This window comes from Rattus rattus, chromosome 10 (assembly GCF_011064425.1).
Source record: "Rattus rattus isolate New Zealand chromosome 10, Rrattus_CSIRO_v1, whole genome shotgun sequence".
Lineage (NCBI taxonomy): Eukaryota > Metazoa > Chordata > Mammalia > Rodentia > Muridae > Rattus > Rattus rattus.
In genome coordinates, this window is record NC_046163.1 from 37666615 (window position 1) to 37685666 (window position 19052).

General features: G+C 43.7%; 1 protein-coding gene across 2 annotated transcripts in view; it reads right to left on the reverse strand.

Moving 5' to 3' along the window:
* Nucleotides 1-14979, reverse strand: part of Brinp2 (BMP/retinoic acid inducible neural specific 2) — a 106076-nt gene extending 91097 nt beyond the window's left edge. Inside the window, exon 1 of one of the 2 annotated variants that reach the window (XM_032915713.1) lies at nucleotides 14140-14979. The gene's annotated coding sequence lies outside the window, so the exon portion shown is untranslated. Of the gene's footprint in view, nucleotides 1-12099; nucleotides 13460-14139 lie in introns of those variants that run through there. The other variant, XM_032915714.1, reaches the window with a different exon arrangement.
* Between the last annotated feature and the right edge of the window lie 4073 nt (nucleotides 14980-19052).

Genomic DNA, 19052 nt, shown 5'->3' on the forward strand with positions numbered 1-19052 from the left:
GGGTCCTGAAAACCTGACCATAAACCTCTGAGCTCTTTGACTTTTTTTCCTGTACTCACTAATTAAATCATGTCTTGATATATATAAAATGAAATAAAATAAAAGCTTTTGAGTCCAGAAGATTGCACACCATCAGCCCACAAAGAACCTGGGCTTCTGACTGAGACACAGTTATGCAAAACTGTTTACAGGCGGATCTCAAAGCACATTTTGAATGCCGTATAAAAGCCAAACACTGGCCTATGCCCAACAAGAGAAGTGACCAGGAAAAGCTCTCCAACACAAATCAGGAGTTCTAAGCATTTTCACATCTCTTTTGTCATTTCCACCCCCTTTCTGGCTAATACCTTTTGGAACTGTTTAAAGTCTGTCACATAAAGCTTGCTCTGGGAAGTAGCTTCCTCTTTCTTCTTACTCAGTCCATGAAAACACAATGCCTGTGTTTTACTCTTGCTGGATGGTGTTTTTATGTCAAATATCTGACTTAAGCCCTTGAGGACACTGTGAGTCCATTTTCTGTGTCCCTCCTCGCTCTTATGCGGGGCAGGTTTGCCATAAACGAAGAATTTAACTGATGAAAACCCCAGCAGATATTTCTGGCCCTGTGTTCCTCTGTTGTTTGCCTGAGCAAAATCTATCATTACTCTATACGCATATGGCATGTGTCAACTGTTTTAAAATTAGCCAATTTTCCTAAGCATAAAAATGGAGTTTTGTCATATCACATGAACCATATATCACAAAAACAAACCAGGTTTTGTTATGGCATTTTTCCCCCCTTTCCGAAATGCATTAAGTCTTTTCTAAGTCACTGCCAAATCCATTTCACTCACTGCATTTGTGAGATACATTTAAAGAAACCAAGCAGAGGGGGAGAGAAAAACTCATACAATGCCTTCATCTGGAAGGAAATCCAGTTCATTACCAAACCAACCACGCCTAGGAGGCTGGACTGCTGGTGAATCTTCTAAGTGATCAATAAATACGGCATTTGCATGCTGCCTTGCGCTGGAAGCTTAAGATAGGGAGAAGACAATAAAAATAAAAGTAAGATTAGGAACAGAACTGTCACAGAATAGGCATTCTTCAAACACTAGACATTATAGGTGATAATTCTGCAATATTTCATGCACCAAGCAATCCTGGGTTATGAATTTTGTTATATCCATTTTATAGTTGTGTGCCCTGAGGCTTGAGCAGTAAAGCAACTGGGCAAGATCACATGATCAGCCCAGAACAGAGTCTGCCAAAGATCTGTGTAGGATGCGCTGGTTTTTGCTACTTTATGGGTTCTTCTTTTTTACACCCTTTATCGCCTCAATTTTACCCCCATCACTAGATAGAAAAGACTGATAGAGGGGAGAGAGCTAAAGATCCCTGAATATAATTTCTTTTTTTCTTCTTTGAGCATGACTACTAATAAACCATAATCAATGCCCCCCCAACTGCCAACCGCCAACCGCCAACTGCCAACCGCCAACCGCCAACCATGGCGCTAGCATTTCTGTAACCTCTGAAAAGTTCCCAGAATTCCAAATGGCACACAATCACAGAAACTATCTTCAGTTGGCAAAACCACGTCTGTGCTAGAGCATGAGGCAAATCACAGTCAGCTGCTGAGAAGAGTCCAAAGCAGCCCCATATCCCTACCCGGGGGGATTAGAATGAAAACATATTCTTATCACTACAGATCTGCACTCTGATTAGTAGTGTCTGAACCTCTTCCCTCAGTGACTAAGGTCTTTCCCACAAGTGAATGAAAACCCATTGAGCATCTAGTTTTTGCTGTGGAGACACAAGGAACTAGCTGTGTCAGTTCTTGCATCCCAGTTTTCCTCTCCTGGCGGGGGTTATATATATATAGGCATCTTCTTTAATGATCATGGGTTGGAGGACTCTGTTAGGTGATTCTATGTAAGCTCCTATACAATGCTTTCAAATGTTTCTAGGAGTGGCTGTTATCCAGGCAACTGTCTGTTCTGTACAGTTTGACGGGCCTGCAATCTTTCTGAAAAGGAAAAAAAAATGGGTCTTTCACATGGGTTAAAAATCTGTGAATTTCTCTTTTGAAATGCTTCAATGTTAATTGGACACATTAAATCGTTATTAGTCATTAATACTTCAGCACAAATGAGTTGATCAGGTTACTGAGATGTGTGAAGGGGCCTTAGGGAAACTGTCGTCTTGATGGAGGTGGTAGGGAGTTGCCAAGAAGGGCAGTCTCCGGGCTTGCAAGGGGCTGAGAGAAATGCTGGCTGTCAGGCACAAAGGAGCACGGCTCTGTTAGGCCGAGAAGGGCCAGGGCCTAATCAGCTTAGTTCTGGACAAATGTAGCCAACTTTTCCCACTCCTCTATACGCACGCACACACACACATGTGCCAGGCTGGAAGTGTGCTTCATGGAAGGTTTTTAGGAAAGGCCAGCCATCTCTAGGCAAGAACCTTCCTGGCTTAGGAGGCCTTTTGCCTCTAGGGGTCTCCAGAGCCCGGAGGCTCAGGAGGATGCTGGCCTTACTCTGTGATTTCTGAGTCTCAAATCCCAAAGGGCAAAGACTGAGGAAGAGGCACAGTGTTACAGGGAGCCTCTGGGGACCTATCACCCACAGGAACGCTGCTCGTCACCTGTGCCCGCTCCTTGTCTGACAACATATTTATAGTATGCTAAGTGGCCACATACAGTAAAGGGGAAGCAGAAATGAGCGGCCCCTGCAGTAATTGTGCACCACGTAGGCGTTTCTATTCCTCAAGGGGATTACAAGGACTTCTCTGGTACCCCGACCCTACACTATTCCAGTAACTCAACTGCCACCTCCAGCTCAGGATGCTGTGCCCTGCACGCAGCCCCCAAGTGAGGAATGGAGGTGGATACCTTCAAATCACTGCTGCCACGAGGGCCTAGCCTCTGATAAACAAGCTGCCCCCAAACTAGAGGGTCAGGAAGAGAAGTGTCAAGGAAGCAAATCCACAGCACAGTTCTGAGAGGATCGGAATGCTTTGTGAAAGCAGAGATGAGGTAAAAATCTCGCAGCCAAAGCATATTGATCTCCAGAAAGAAACTATGAGATAGGTTGATAAATATTACTTCTATCTGTTGTAGAAGTCTTAGGGGCTAGTGATCAAAGTCAGACTCTTCTTAATTCATTCTACCCACTGTTAATCTCAACACTGCCAGGCTTTGTGGGGGATAACTTTCATCTCAGCACTTGGGGAGGAAGACTTGGGAGGATCTCTTTGAGATGCAGCCTGGTCTACATAACAAATTCCAGGCCACGCCAGACAGAAAGACACACCAAAGGCCCTGTCTAAAAGCAAGCAAACAAAAATTCCCGGTACTATTTTTCCCCAAGTGCAGAGATCTCAGATGAGTGTCAAGCAACTGTCATCACTCCATTCTTCTCGTTTTATTGAGTACAGTGAGAGGGAGAGGCACTTTCTTCATGCGGGGGATGTGGGGTGGTCGAATTGAAGGAGACTGCACACGTAAGCACAGTCAGTGTCTGGTATAGCTCCTGGCACACAGCAGGTGTTTATTCATAGACATTGAATTTCATGCAATTTCAATCATTGAGAATAAGAGAGAGCAGTAATTTTTCCTAGTCTCACTGAATGTCACAGATGTGTCTGTGTTGGCAAAGGTCTTACATTTTATGATCAATTTTAATATATCACTTTTTTTTTAATGGCAAGTCTTGCTTTCGGAAGGATTTCTATAGTACATGCTTTTCAGTGTGTTTCGAGGAGCCTTTACTGCTCCAAAGAGGTGCCTTGGGCAGAACCCTTGGCTGAGAAGAAAATTGTGGGATGAATCAGCTCCAGGCACCTAGGCCTGCTCCAAGGAGAGCCTTCCATATGTACTGGCTGGGTGTATTCGAATTCTAGATGAAGATGTATTAATGAAAGTCCTCTGCTTTTCTAAAAGGTTAAAAATCTTGTAGAGTTCAGGAAACCTTCCTCCAAGCCTAAGGATACTCATCTCCATTTTTGTTTTGAAAGCCTTGCTCCTTTAGGAAAAAAAAAAAAAAAAGGAACATACCTGTGTTCAGAAAGGACACTTGAAATACTCGGTGTACGTACAAAGTGAATGGGTCATGTAATGCGTTGCACTGAAGACTCTTCAGGGCTCTGTTTCTGTTCTGGTTTGTTTTGCCTGCTTTTGTATTCCCTGTGTTCTCATTTGGGCTGTCTTTTTACCATCTATCAGCCCTGGTGGCCTGCTCCTAGGAATCCCTTCAGATTCCTACTTTAAGAAACACCAGTCAGCTATTTGAAGAACTCCTCTTACCTTGACCACTGAGCTACTCTCCCCTCCCCCTCCCACCCCGGACACAAACTAGGAGAAAGATGCATCAGAACATCTAATGCTTAAGCAAAGGGCTTTTTGCAGCTGATAGATTTAGGGTCGTGTGAACTCTGGCTCATCCAAGCCTGGGAAACCTTGAATAGCTTATTTAATCACTAGGAATTTCCATTTCCTTATTCATAAATAGAAATACCCCATTAGGAGGTTTCTGTCGCACAATCTGTGGGGAAAATACCTGGAAAGCATTATAGAAACCTGGCAGTTGGTAATGGTTCTTAGGAAATACCTGATTCATTTTCCCCCAGCCGAGGGAGTTAAAGGTGGTACCGAGTCTCATTTGCTATGCCTGGGTCGCAGCTTTGATCTCTTTGCTGGTCAGCATTTCCCAAGCGTTCATCTTTGGAGACACAAAAACAGCAGCTACCATTTTCTGACTACCTATTCGTGAGGCAAGTGCTTCATGGATATTACACAATCATTGTCTCTAATCTGCTATCATTTCCATATTTTAGGTGGCAGTACCATAGCTCATGAATGTTCTGTAACCTAGTTGATGTCAGTAACCAACTGACTGGAGCTGCTCTGACTAGGCACTTGGTCTTTCCTCTCCTGATGGCTCAGAGCCTCCCAGGGTGTAAGTCAGAAATTCTTGTGCAGTCATTAGAACCCAAGGCTAGGTCCTTTGAACCTACTTTCCTTGGTTTTAGTCTCTAAAAATAAGAATGGCACTCCCTTCATGAGGTAAGGATGAAAATTAAGTGAGATATTACAACAAAAATGAACCTAGTACAAGTTCTACTCACTTTAAGCTGTAGCTTAAATATTTATGAGCTTGTTCCAGTTAGGTTTTCCCTGCTCTTCAAATCATTTCTTTAACTTTTTATTATAAAAATACTCACAGAGGACAAACAAATGGATAGATGGGTGTGTGGATGTCTGTGGAGACTGGCAATGACAAGGCTGCCACCCGGTAGCATCTCGTAAGCCCTCTGTATGAGCCTCCAGGATCCGACTGAGTCCCTTTCTTCCTCTAGTCCAGTTCATTTTTCACCTTGTTCCCATTTGCTCATACCCCTGGGTTGTCTCCAACCTTTGCTGAGCCTGTTGCCCCACTAAGGTTCTGAATGACACTTCTTCACAGGAAAAAAGTAAAATAAAAGTGGTTCGGCAAAGTCATGGTGTGTGTCCGCGCCCATGTGCGTGTGTTTTCACGTGTCATCTCTTTCTATCCTTGGCAAGAGCAGCAAGCTGGATGCCTTATGAGATGTCTTCGTCACCTCAAAGAACTGGACCATCAAACAGGCTGGGGGGGGCGGAGCTTGGCGGCATCGGGACTAGTCACTATTCCCCTAGATTTTGTAGAATGAATGTGATACCCTTTGGACCATATCAACAGAAGCCTCAGTTACCCTGGCTCCCTCCTTGAATGCCCAGACTCCTCCTCATTCTCAATCCAGATGCACCACTCCCTTTCTCAGGACAAGTTCCCTCCACTTAAATATAACCTCCAGTAAAAGTTCTTCCCTGAACACTGTCTAGTCAGGCGCTCCTACACCATCCTGTTTTTCTCTGTTTCATTATCACTTCCTAAAATTGTCTCATTTGATTACTGGCCTGTGAGGCTATTCTTTTTTTTGAAGAGCATAATAAAGCTTATGGACTCCAGACCTAAACTTTGTGGAATACCAACTCCCCAACATTCTAGCTGAGTGACTTTGGACTAGTTTCCCTTCCTTGACCCACTTTCTGTTAAACATGTTTAATATATATTGAATTTACATTTAATATATTATTTGCATTTGATATATGAAAAATAAATCATTTAATGTATGTTAAATACAGTTCTTTATAAATATATTTTATATATTTATTAAATATATATTATCATATTAAATATACATTACATATACTTACATATCAAATTTACAAGTATAAAGTATTTAAACATTTTTATTTATGAGTGAGTATGTGCTTGTATTTGCACATGTGTCACATGTGTGCAGATGTTCATAGTGGCCAGAATAGGGTATTAGACCCCTGGACCTAGAATTACAAGTAGTTTTGAGCTGTCCAGCCAGGGTGCTGGGAACTGAGTTCAGGACCTCTGGAAGAGCAGCATGCACTCTTAACCACTGAGCCGTCTCTCCAGCCATAGGTTTTTTATGTCTCTGAAGTTCCGATTTATCTTATGTAAGATAGAAAGGATGAACTTTGTGAATAGAATCACTGTGATAAGTGAATGAGTTGATTTCACTAAAGGGCCTGACACATAAATGCTACGAAAATGTCAGCCATTATCAACAATGACCCTATGAATCATAGAGCCACATGTTCCCCAGAATGGAAGAACCCAGAGGACAAGGCTTTGGTGTCTGTTAGCCTCTGCTTAATCTCTTGTGCTGGAGGATAGGGCTCACCTTCCAATAATATGCTCCCTGTATTGAATACCTCTGAAGAACGGTGTCTTAGAATCCCAATGTCAACACTACAGCCCAAGCTACATAAACGAATCATTACATTGTGGTGAATAGAGTGAGAGAGATTTGAGCAAGACGTGTAGGAGTACAGAGGAGGAGGCAATTAATTCTGTCCCAGAGTCTCAGAGAAGCCTACGCAGAGGAGATAATGTTTACAGTCTTGAGGCTCAGGAACCCCCAGGAAGCAGAGAGTAGGACAGCAGAGGGCACTGTCAGAAAACACCATGACCCAGCTAAGAGCCAGGGTGCTGGGGGCTTCACTGCAGGCTGCAGTGGGAAAGGGAGAAAGGAGGAGAGGCACACAGAGAGACTGTTGGACCAGCTAACGAAGGAGCTCTGTTTGTCAGGCTAAGAAATTTGGATTTCATTCTGACGCTTGTGGGGAGCCACAGGAGCATTGCAACGAGAGGAGAGGCATAATCAAATTTACCATTTTGAAAGATCACTCTGGCTGCCCTGGCTAGCCTTGGAGGCAAGAAACAGAACAAATGCAGGAAGGTCCAGGCAAAAAGGGATGGGTCTGACTTCAGAGAGTGGCAAGAGTGACCAGGAATGCAGGCTTCTAAAAGTCACCAGAGGCATATCTTTTTTTTTGCAGGGTTGCTGATTGATTGCATGAGGGTGGGGAACAGTAAGAGAGAGAAAGTAAGAGACCAGTATAATTCACCTGTTTGTTTCATGTGTGTGTGTTTTGAAGGCATACATGTATGTGGGGCATACCTGAGAGTGTGTGGGTCTGCAGGCCTATGTGTTCACACACAGAGGCCAGAATGGGATATCTGGTATCTTCCTGCATTGCTCTCAGCCTTATTAAGATAGGGTCTCTCACTCAACCAGAAGCTTGTCACTTCAGATGAGCTGCCTGGTTAGTGAGCCCTTCAGATCTGCATATCTCCATTCCCCCAATACTGCATTTACAGACACATGCAGCTATTTTGCATTGGTTTTAGCTGTCTGTTTTTCACATGGGTCCTGGGGATTTGAACTCAAGTCCTCAAGTCTCCAAATCAAGCTCTCTTCCCCAACAAGGTTGTTGTTGTTGTTGTTGGTGGTGGTGGTGGTTTGTTTGATTTTTAAAACAGAGTCTTACTAGCAGTCTTGGTTGGCCTGGAGCTCACTGTGTAGAAGACATTGGCCTTGAATTTTCATCGACCCTTCTGCCTTCCCCTACCATGCCAAGATTACCTATGTGTTCCATTAAGTCCAGCTGCACAATTCTTTATCATGTCCCTGGAGATCTGATGGTGTCATTTGCTGAAGCAGGTATTTGAGGAGTAAACTAACTGCAAGCCTAGTTTGGGACACCAAAACTGTTCATGTATCAAACTGGAGAACTTTATGAGGAAATGGGCATAGCGTTTGCTCAGTGTCTTCAATGAACTGAAGTGACGTTTGCTACTCTGCTCTATTTCACATTAAGAACAACGTCCTAAGAGAGGGTCTTGTCCCCGCTGAGACAAGGCTCTGAGAGGTAATAATGCCTCTTTCACACAATTCATATTTTAAAACTGCAAGCAAGACTGAATAGAGACCATATAAAGTGAAGGATTAGAAAATATAATCATAAAAGTAATCTGAAGGTGGATCATGGAAGACATAGGAAGGAGATAATAATTGCTCCCCGGGGGTGTTGTGTGAATCAAGCGAAATAGAGCTTGGGAGAGCATTTTTGCAAACGATAGAGGGCTAAGAAAATATGAGAAAAGTTCTAGGCATGTCCAAAGCTTATCTCAATGATGAACAATCCTAGCATAGTTACGATGAAGGGGTAATAGTATTTCAACCTATAATTAACAAATGTGATCTTTGCCTCTTCCCACTTTAATTGATAGTTTGATAAATAATCTTGAAAATACAGTGGTGGATCTTCTTTCTCCCCATCAGACTAAAACATGTCTGGTTTGAGAAATGAAAAAGTCACAGACGGGGAGGTCATATAGTGGCAGAGATAACAAAGGAAGGACGTCAGAGATTAAGCACTGTTGGTGATATGTTTTTGTTTTGGAGAAAGATCCTGAAGATGACTCAGTTATTTTTACTATTACACCCCCTCCCCTGGAAAAAAATAAAAAACAGGCTAAACCAAGAGGCCTCTCACAAACTCACTCTGGGCATATGAGCTGAGCACTATATTGATTTACAAAAGCTTCTGGTGGGCTGAGTCACAGTTAGCTAGGTCCTCCCTCAAATAAATATAGGCCATGGAAGCTATCTGTGTTCCTTGCTTTTACATTTCAGAAATACACGCCCAAAGGCTCCCTCTGGGCTGTTCTTGACCTCTCCCTCCATGTTCTCTTTCCTTTTATGTCTCTGGCTCCTCCTGTCTCAAGCTCTGCCCTTTCTCCCCATTAACCTGCTACTTCTCTGCAGGGCCTGGCCAGCGCTGTCTAAAAGAAGTGCAGTGTCTGCCACAGATGGAAATCTAACTTCTGGTCCATATATCAAAAGCTAGGAAGAAATGAGCAAAACTAACTGGATTTTATTTAACCCAGCATATCTGAAAAATTACATCATTTAAATCTAAGATTAGTGTAAAAGGTAGTGTATTTTACATTGCTTGTCTTTGTGTGTGTGTGTGTTCTTAGAAACGGGGTCTCCTACATTCCATGCAGGCCCCCCATTCTCTCTACAGCCGAGGATGACCTTGAACTTTCAATCCTCCTCCTTCCATCTCCTGAGTACTAGGATTAACAGATGTGTGTCACCGTGCCCAGTTCCTATGGTACTAGAGATGAAACCCAGGGCTTTGAGCATGCTAGGCAATGACTATATCCATTGAGCCACATCTCTATAGTTTCTTATATAGCTTTTGAAAAAGTAACTCTTTTCAACCCAAGTTGCATTTCACAGTCCCAGCACAAATTTCAAGAGTGCCTGAGCTACCTGTGGATGAATTTCTTGGGTGGATTTTTGCTTGCAATGGCGCCTCATCTTACCCAGTCCAGCAACCCAGGTATTTTAGCATTGCAAGTGAGTTTCAGAAAAAAGAAATAATGGGACTGGACCAGTCACTGATGATGCATGTTATGGTGATGCTGTTCTACTTTCCTTCACAGATCAGAGTGATAATTTAAAGAGGACCAGCCCGCATCAGTATGTTAGTGAAGGCTAGCCCACTGCAGCCATCCTAACTTAGCCTTCTGACACTTCCTTCCCAAACAGAGCAGGGTTTCCTCCAAAATTATGAACTACACATCATGTGCCTGTGGCTCTGGTTCAACCCACAACATGGCAGTGTATATTTCTGAAAAGTAAAGAGAGAAGATATGTTATGCACAGCCCAGCTAATGGTCATTAGCATTGGGGTGCTATTAGAAACAAGAGTGACAGGTAGAGTTACGGTAGGATCTTCAAGAGAGCATTAATGTCTCTTTAGATCTGGTTTGAGATCGCATTCCTGGGCTAAAGTACAAAGAGAGATTGAGCTCCCAGGGAACTTCCTTCAGACCTCAGAGAAGTTATGGTGTGAACTGTGGCAAGTCATTCTCCTCTCATGCCCAATGGGAGCTTTCCGTATAGGAATGGAGCCATTCACACAGTGGCATGCAGCCTGCTTGATGCTTCAAACCAACTGAAGTCCAAGATCGCTGAGCAGCTAGTCCTCTCATAGGCTTATGCTGTTCATGATCTTCTCTGGGATCCTAGAATGTGTGTGTGTGTGTGTGTGTGTGTGTGTGTGTGTGTGTGTGTATGTGTGTATGTATGTATGTGTGTGTGTGTTGCTGACTGACAGCAGCAGCCTTTAGACTCCCCTTGGTTCTACCCAGGCTGACACCATGCCTCTCCCTTCTTTGCTATGCCGAACAATCACAGTACCTCTTGGTACAGCTGCGGGCAGCACCACTCCTCACCTCCTCCTGCTTTTTTTGTGGTCTCCTCCTTTGTGACTGCAACAGCGTATGTTTTATTAAAAGGGAAAGAGAAGAGGAGACAAGAGGTTATGTACATGGGCATGCTCAAGAATCTTAAGATTGAAAAATCTTCTGCTCAATGCTAAATGCCTAAGGGCTTTGGCATTTTGCCGGCTCCAAGTAAACCCCAAGAGGAACATTTGGGTGGAGAAACAGGAAATGGAGGAAATCAAAGCTCTCTCTTAAAGGATTCAGATCCTAAAATATGAGAAGTCTCTTCTCCTGTTCTTTTGAAATTTGCCTGCCTTCCCCAACATCCTCATTCAGATTTTTTGGATAGGAAGTTGATGTGCTCTCTGACCTTGAGTAAAGCTTTTCCCACTGTATGTGGATTAGACCTGGGAGTGGATGGAAGGCCAGGTAACATTTTTACTGCCTAACGATATGCCCAGTATTTCACAGTCCTGTCCTGGTCCTAGATCAACTTCTGCTAGACCATTCATGTTTAATACAATTAACCCAGATACATAGGATTTCCAGGTTGCAAGAGAGGTGGCCCCAAAGACCCATGCAGACCATACTGCTTTTAGCTTCTCCCTGTGCTACAGTGAGGGGCTTGATCAATGAGAACCCTTTATCCCCTCTCTGCCTACCCAAAATATTCCACTCTAACTCTCATAGCTCAATTCTAATTCTCCCTTTGTGGAATACTGATAGCTCTTATTATTAGTGCAGATCAATGGGTGATTAATAAGATCAGCCTTTTGACTTCTCTTGTATTGAACTTCTGTTGAGAACTTACATCATCACTTACCTTGGCCTGGGCATAGGACTATTTTCCCGAGTAGACTACAAAATCATGAGGGCAAAGTTTCCTAAGGCTTTTTATCCTTCTCTACCCTGACATACTGCCAGACGAGGACCCTCACGGCCTCCTAACCTTGTAAAGTATAAAGCAACCAAGTCAGATCACAAACACTGAGATGAAACCATGCCTGAGAAGAAGCCCATGGGACTGAAGTTATTTAAGAAACAGTAAGATGCAGGCCCCATTCCATGAGTTTTCCTATTGCTGTGTGTCCCGTGTAAGACGGATCTTCTCCTAGGGTGCTCTGTACTCCCCATTCTGACAAGAAGACTGGAATCATTCCAGCTCTATATCTTAGGGTAACCAAAGACATAGGAGACGATAAGCCATTTGAGGATTGTGTTGACGACCTCTGTAAATGTTGCCAGCTTTTAAAAATATATGCAAGGGCGTATTAGAGGGAAGAATGGAACTTCAGAAGTAACACTACACTGTGCTTGCCTCAACACTAGCTAGGAACCTGAAATTCCAGCCAGCAGAAAGTGCCCACACATTATCTCCAGTGCCTTCAGATTGCCTCTTGTTTGTGAGTGCAGAGGGATTTTGGAGCACCCTCTCAGAGGGATAGGTCCAAGGTGGTGCTCCCCAGGTATGAACCTGTACCTTGGGGAAGGGGATCAGCAGGAGTTGATGACGCAGGGATGTTCTGTGCCCTCTGGCTTTGCTCAGTAAACAACCTGTCAGGAGGCCAGAAAGGAACACTCAGAATGGAATCTTGAGATCCAAGAAGAGATGTTCCCCATTCCCCAAACCAGGCCAACATAAGAAGAAAGGGTCCTTCTGTCCTCCCCAACACTCCCCTCCTCGGTCTTTCTTATTTTCACACTGTAGCACATACCACTCCATTCTGGGAAAGGAAAGGCAACTCCTTTTTTTTTTTTTATAAGGAGAAAGAAGAGTCAAGAATGCTCCTGGCTTCCCTATGGCTGCAGCCCAGCTGTCAAACCCCTTAAAACCAGCTGTTTTCCAGAAGCAAAGGTTCTGGTCTGATGTTTGCTCTCTTACCCTTAAACACAGTATCCTTGCTCGGCATCTTTTCAAATCCTGTCTTTTCTCACAGAAGCAAAAAGCATGCATCTTTTCCCAGAGTGGATAGCAGCTATGGTACTGGTAAGATAGATCACTGTGGCAGCATTGCTTGGTCATGCTCTCCGAGCTACATAGCAACTCATTCCAGGTGAGAAGGAACTCTAGAGGGCCATGTCATAAACAAAAAAACATGCATACAACTGTGCAAAATCAAGAGGGAAAAACACATAGACTCCAGCATCACTTTAGCTGTTGCCTGATGTCATCAGACTGCCCCCCAGGGGATTTAGTAGAATCCTATAGCTGCCTGGTTAATACTGGCATCGCATATCTTCCAAGAGCCTGGACAGGGGGTGAGGAAAGGAAAGGAATCGACATGCATGTGTCTAGAGAAGACCTGGGACAAAACGCTTGACTCATAGCATACGTTTAATTCACCTTATTGGCCTATGCTAAAATATCACTGGCCCTTTTGGATAAGGTCCGGGTTTTATTTTATAATTGATATTCTCTTAGCACATTTGTTCCTACTCAGGGCAACCTGCTCCCAGGACAGGGGAAAGCATACATATGGTTCTTTCCAGAAAGGTCTGCTCAATCACATTACAGTGCATCCAGTTGATTGTTAGTTAATATTTGGCTTAAGTCTATGTACCCTGGATAAATATGTACTGTGCAGAAAAACTGCTTGGTAAAGAGAGAACTCCTCTGGGCTAAAATAGCAGTGCACAAGTTCATCCTCCTACTGGGCAGGGACACTCCAGGCATCATGGCCCGAGCAGGGTCTAGGCAGAGATGCTTAGTGTCTCCGTGAGCAGCCAGTTTCAGCTTTCTTCGTACAGCTGTGAAAACACACACACACACACACACACACACACACACACACACACACACACACACGCCTGTGTATGAACAGGGAAACAATCTAACAATCTGATGGTCTCAGCAGAGCCTTCCCTTCAGCACAGCAATATCCCTCCCACCCCCTGTAGTGTCTCCAGTGCACTACCAGGATTGACTCAATCGATTGGGGTTTCTGTTCTATCACCCAAAGGAGACTACGGGATTCACTCCGAGGAATTATTTTGGTCCCTCATTATATGTTCATAGAAGAAATAAACTGGCCTCTAAAGCATGCTACAGGGCTTTATGACTGTGTGAATACAGCTGTATTGCACAATACAATGCTAGGTCTTTAGGGTCCTCCCCAAACACAGTGAACCTTGTGCAGCTCTGTCCAGCATCAGCTAGGCAAGCAAAGGTCCTTGTCATCCTCTGCAATTATGGAGCCCGAATGAATTTTCCAAAGCTAATGGGAGTTGCACTAACTTTAAGGACTTAAACCAGGCAAAACCAATATGGGTCAGGCAGAGTGCCCAAGCTCTGTGACAGCCATGCGACACCAGGAGGCAATTTTAGAGTCAGCTCAAACGCAAAGTCCACTGTTAAGCTCCACCTGACAGAAACTAGGGGATGGAATGGGAGTTATTCCTTTTTGCTTGCAATTGCCAGGCACCAGACAAGAGGGTTGAATGAGGACTCATCAAAATTACAACGAAAGGTGACACAGAAAACCCAGGGGAAACAGACCCCCCCCCTTCCCCGCACGATTACCTTGAATCCTTGTAAGAGCCCTTCTTGCTGTATCAGCTGCTCCCCAAAACACCAAGGACTGCGAGGAGACTCCTAAAAGACGCCCAGTTTTTGTGCAACATCTCCAGTGGCAGCCTTCCAAAGTTTTTACTTCATGATTTCTTGTGGCTCTTTCTCCTTTGGGGAAATGCGAATGCCTCCCCCTCAGCTTGTGAGAGGGAACGGATGTCTCTTTTCAAATTCTCCTGTTCTGGGCTTTGCTGTTGCCGCGGCGGCGGCGGCGGCGGCGGCGGCAGCGGCGGCGGCGTTTAGACCACTTGCCTGCTGCCTTGCCACGGAGCAGCGAGCATCCCAGGCACCCACAGCATCTGTGAAGTGGGATCAGCGCTAGGCTGGGTCGCACGCGGCGTGGGAGAGGTGAGGAAAGTGGGAGGCCAACTGAGAAGTCCCCTGTCCCTCGACCGAGGTGAAACCAAAGATCTTGCCTTTTTTTTTCCCCAACTCTAAAGAGACTCACCCGCCCTGTCATCCGAAATCTGTGCCTTGTACATGGTCAGAAACGGTTCCTCGGGCGTCTGGGCTCCTTCGGCTGCCTGAGGACCTGCTGGTGTCCTCTGAGCGCGCGGCAGGTGCATTTCCCAAGTCCTCCGGAACCCGCCGAGCTCAGAGGAGGCGCTGCGGGTTGAGCCGCGAGCCGCTTGGCAGGCAGGCGGATTCCATCCTAGAGCTGCAGCCCGGTGCGTCCCCACTCCGACTTCACGCTCCGTACCTAACCAGTGTCACCTGCAGACTCAGACACCAGATGAGTGTCTTAAGATAACAATGCTGCCCTGCCTGCCTCTCTCGTTCTTTCTTATGCACGTAGGTCGGCAGCCAATAGGACTCCGGGCCATACTCCCCTCAGGCGCCCATTGGCTGAGAAGCCTGGCAGGGGGCGGGTTCTGAGGCCTACCGGCAATCTCCTTTGGCTAGCTGGCAGGCTGGGGTACCAGCTCTGTTAACCCTCCCAGCTTTGCGGCAGCGACTTTTCCCCCCCAGTAAGGATAAGGAAGAACTGGATAAATTCGCGACTGCTTGTGGGGTTGGGAGTGAGGGTTGGAAAGTGTCAGTGGCTGAGGAACAAGAAGTAGACTGGGAACTAATTACATTTGCTTTAGTCTTCTGAGTTACAATAATCATTCGTCCCAGCCCATTTTGTTTGCTTGCTTAACCAGAACTCCCAGAGATGGGGACCCATTTGAGCCATTTTCCTTCTAATTTGAGGTTTCATTTAGTTTTTCTGTGCCTTTTAAACCTCCTGAATTACTTAATTAGAACTAAGCCCCCAAGTGAGAAATAGCACGCGCCCGCACAGCAAGAGACAGAGAGAGACAGAGAGAGAGAGAGAGAGAAACACGAGAGAGAGAGAGAGAGAGAGAGAGAGAGAGAGAGAGAGAGAGAGAGAGAGAGAGAGAGAGAGAGAGAAGAGGGAGGCAAAAGATCACAGGACCTCAGCGGTAAGATGGCTAGGCAGAGAATCGCTGGACAGCTAAATTGAGACACCTCACACCCCACATCAGGCCTGTAAGGACAACATCAGGGAGGAGAACTTGGGGATTCTGGGGAGATCTCTGAAATGGCCTGCATCCAAAAAGAAAAGAGAATTGTTTTGCCTGTGATGTTTTCCTTCTGTGTGTCTCCTTTCACTCCAGTGGCTGTCAGGAAGAGGGACTCGGGTTTTTAAAGGAAGACTAGAGAAAGGAGAACAGGACAAGCTTTGTTTCTGAGAAGCAGGTGCTGTTTGCTGAGCCTGTGAAACGAAAGGGAAGTCCGGGGAGTGGGTGAGGGAGGGAGAAAGGGAAAGGAGAGAATGAGGGATAAAGATATTAACTTTAATTGGATGGGTGTGAATAATAAATATATTTTTGATGTTGTAATATGTGTGAGGCTGAAATACATCCTACTAACTGATGAACTACACAAATTTGGAAAGAGCTATGTTAAAGAAAGGTCAAAAGAGCTGGAGGTTGAAACTGGTAAGGGGATGGGGGGGATGCCCACTGAGTCACGTGATGAGGATGTGTATATATATTATATATTATATATTAATTATATATTATATATTAATTATATATCATATATCATATATCATATATCATATATCATATATCATATATCATATATCATATATCATATATCATATATCATATCATATATCATATATCATATATCATATATATTATATTATATATTATATATTATATATTATATATTATATATTATATATTATATATTATAGTATATATTATAGTATATAGTATATAGTATATAGTATATAGTATATAGTATCTATGAATGAATGAGAGAGAGAGGGAGGGAGAGAGGAGAGGAGAATAGGCAGAGAGTGAGACAAGTGTCTCCATTTGGTTTCCATGAGTCAAGAGCAACATTAGAGATTGTTTTGTAAAGAATTAGGTAAAAGAAGAGGGCAGAGGTTAGATGTAGGTAGAGGTAGGATATATCGGTTTAGGTAAAAAGTGCCCCTTTAGCCAGATGCTCTGAATGGGTGAGGAAGCCAAGAGACTGTTTCTTACATACAAACCCCCCATTCCTACCATATCTGACCTCCACTTGTTTCCTCTTCTGCATCTAACCCAAGTTATTCCTCCTACATGATGTAGGAGTCTTAACTATAAAATATGCCAGAGAATGGTGGTCCTGTGGAGTCCCCAGATCTTCAACTAAGATGAAATATCTAGGTAACTGTCCCCCCATTTTGGAGCTGGTTGCTCCCGAGATTCCTAGAGATGGAGGCCTGCAGAGCCTGGCCCAAGGTCAAGGTTCTCGTGAAATAACTTGAAGGAGTGAGGAAATAAACAAATGGTAGAACAGATGTAACTGGGAAGAAAAAAAGTGCCAGAATTTCTCAAGGGAAACTACAGTCGATCACATGAAAATCAAGAAACTTGGCTGTGTTTTCTTAAATCACCCATGATATTTTAATGAAGAAAAACACACATTAAAAAAAATCCACAAATGTTCATCTGATGAAGGGAGTATGTGCATTGAGGTAACTACTACTCACATCGTTTCCCACATTGCCAGAAGCAAACATTTGTTCGTTCTTAGTAAATTTTCTAAGTACCCAAAGAGAGCTACCATCCTAATACCCACTGTGATGGTTTGCATATGCTTAACCCAGGGAGTGGCACTATTAGAGGGTGTGGCCTTGTTGGAGGAAGTGTGTCACTGTGGAGTTGGGCTTGGAGACCCTCCTCCTAGCTGCCTGTGGATGCTCCGTCTGTTCCTGGCTTCCTTCAGGTGAAGATTTAGAACTCAGCTCCTCCTGCACTGTGCCTGCCTGGATGCTGCCATGCTCCCGCCTTGATGATAATGGACTGAACCTCTGAACCTATAAGCCAGCCCCAATTAAATGCTGTCCTTTATAAAATTTACATTGGTCGTGTTGTCCATTCTTAGCAATAAAACCCTAACTAAGACACCAACTTCCAAAGAATGGTACTTGCTCTTAAGTTTTGAAAATATAGAATATTAGAGTACAGGGTTCTGTTCCATATTGTTTCACTCACTAATACATGAAGCTGATGGTCATCTGAGTTAGTCCCATCTCTTAATCATTGTTGCACACATGTTGTCATTTCTTCTGGGTAAAGAGCAAGGAGTATAAATCACTACATTACCTTTTTACACCAACAGTGTAGAAATTCTCTTGGCAATGTTTCAAAAGCCCACTTCTGTCTGAAACAGTTATATCATCTAACAGAACAGTGGTGAGGGCTATCACTGAACAGTAACTAAATGTCTGAATGTGTGAGATCCTTTGCATACATAATCTCATTTCCTTCTCATGAGCTCCCTGCAAATTATGCATTACTTATGTATTAGTATTATTGTTTAAATACTATGAATAAGAATATTTACTGCAAGGCACCGCTTTCAGTATCTGTACTGAATGTGTATATGCATTTAAGTGTGTGCATTATTCTCTGTCTGTCTGTCTGTCTCTCTCTGTGTTTGTGGGACTGCACATGTGCAGTGAATGGAATGGAGTGATAAGAACAGGAAATGATGAAATTTCCAAGGTGAGACTGGAGGTTTATCTGAGCAGTTTGGATAACCTAAGAAATGAAAGGTACTGTGTTTCATTTGAAGAGAAAGGCATAGGAGTGAGAATGGGAAACACTCATTTTCATTGGCCTGTATGTGTGTGAACACATAGTTTGGGGAGGTAGTGATCAAGGAATGAAATACTGCACAGTGAGCAATCAATCTATGGGAATAAGCGTAAGACATGAAAACTTCTTTAAATTTCCAAACCACAGAATTGTGGTACATGGGTACTTGGATACAGAATGGGCTTATAAAGAAATCAATTCAAAGGTATAAGAGTCACAAAGAGGGGCCACTGACATTTAAATATAAAACAGTGGACCTCAGGGGAAAAGTCACACACCTTACAAAACTTGGTATTTTAAAATACTATATTTTATTTAAAATAATTTTATTTAATATACTTAGTGAGTTTATATTTAAGTAGTATATTTTAAATAATATAGATACTTGCAGGTATAATATCTATAGCATGGGGTATGGATAAAGATAATTGAGTTTATTCTACTCATGAGAAACTAAAGATGGGCAAGGTTCAAGTTCCCCTCCAAAGGACGGTATGAGGGCAAGCCTTGACAGAAGATGATGCTTCACCTCTACATCACCTCTACACATAAGAGATGACTGGGACTCACCCGCATCTCTCATCTCACTTAAATGTAAAGCATCACCCAGGAGATACTCTGGTTTCTGTGAGCTGCAATTTCTATCGCCATTTTTAGGTATTTAACTCATGAAAAGTGGAAGATATGAGATTACATCCCTGTGTATAAAAGCCACGTGCCTTGGCAAAATATATTGTCTTTTTGTTCCCCTATCCTGGA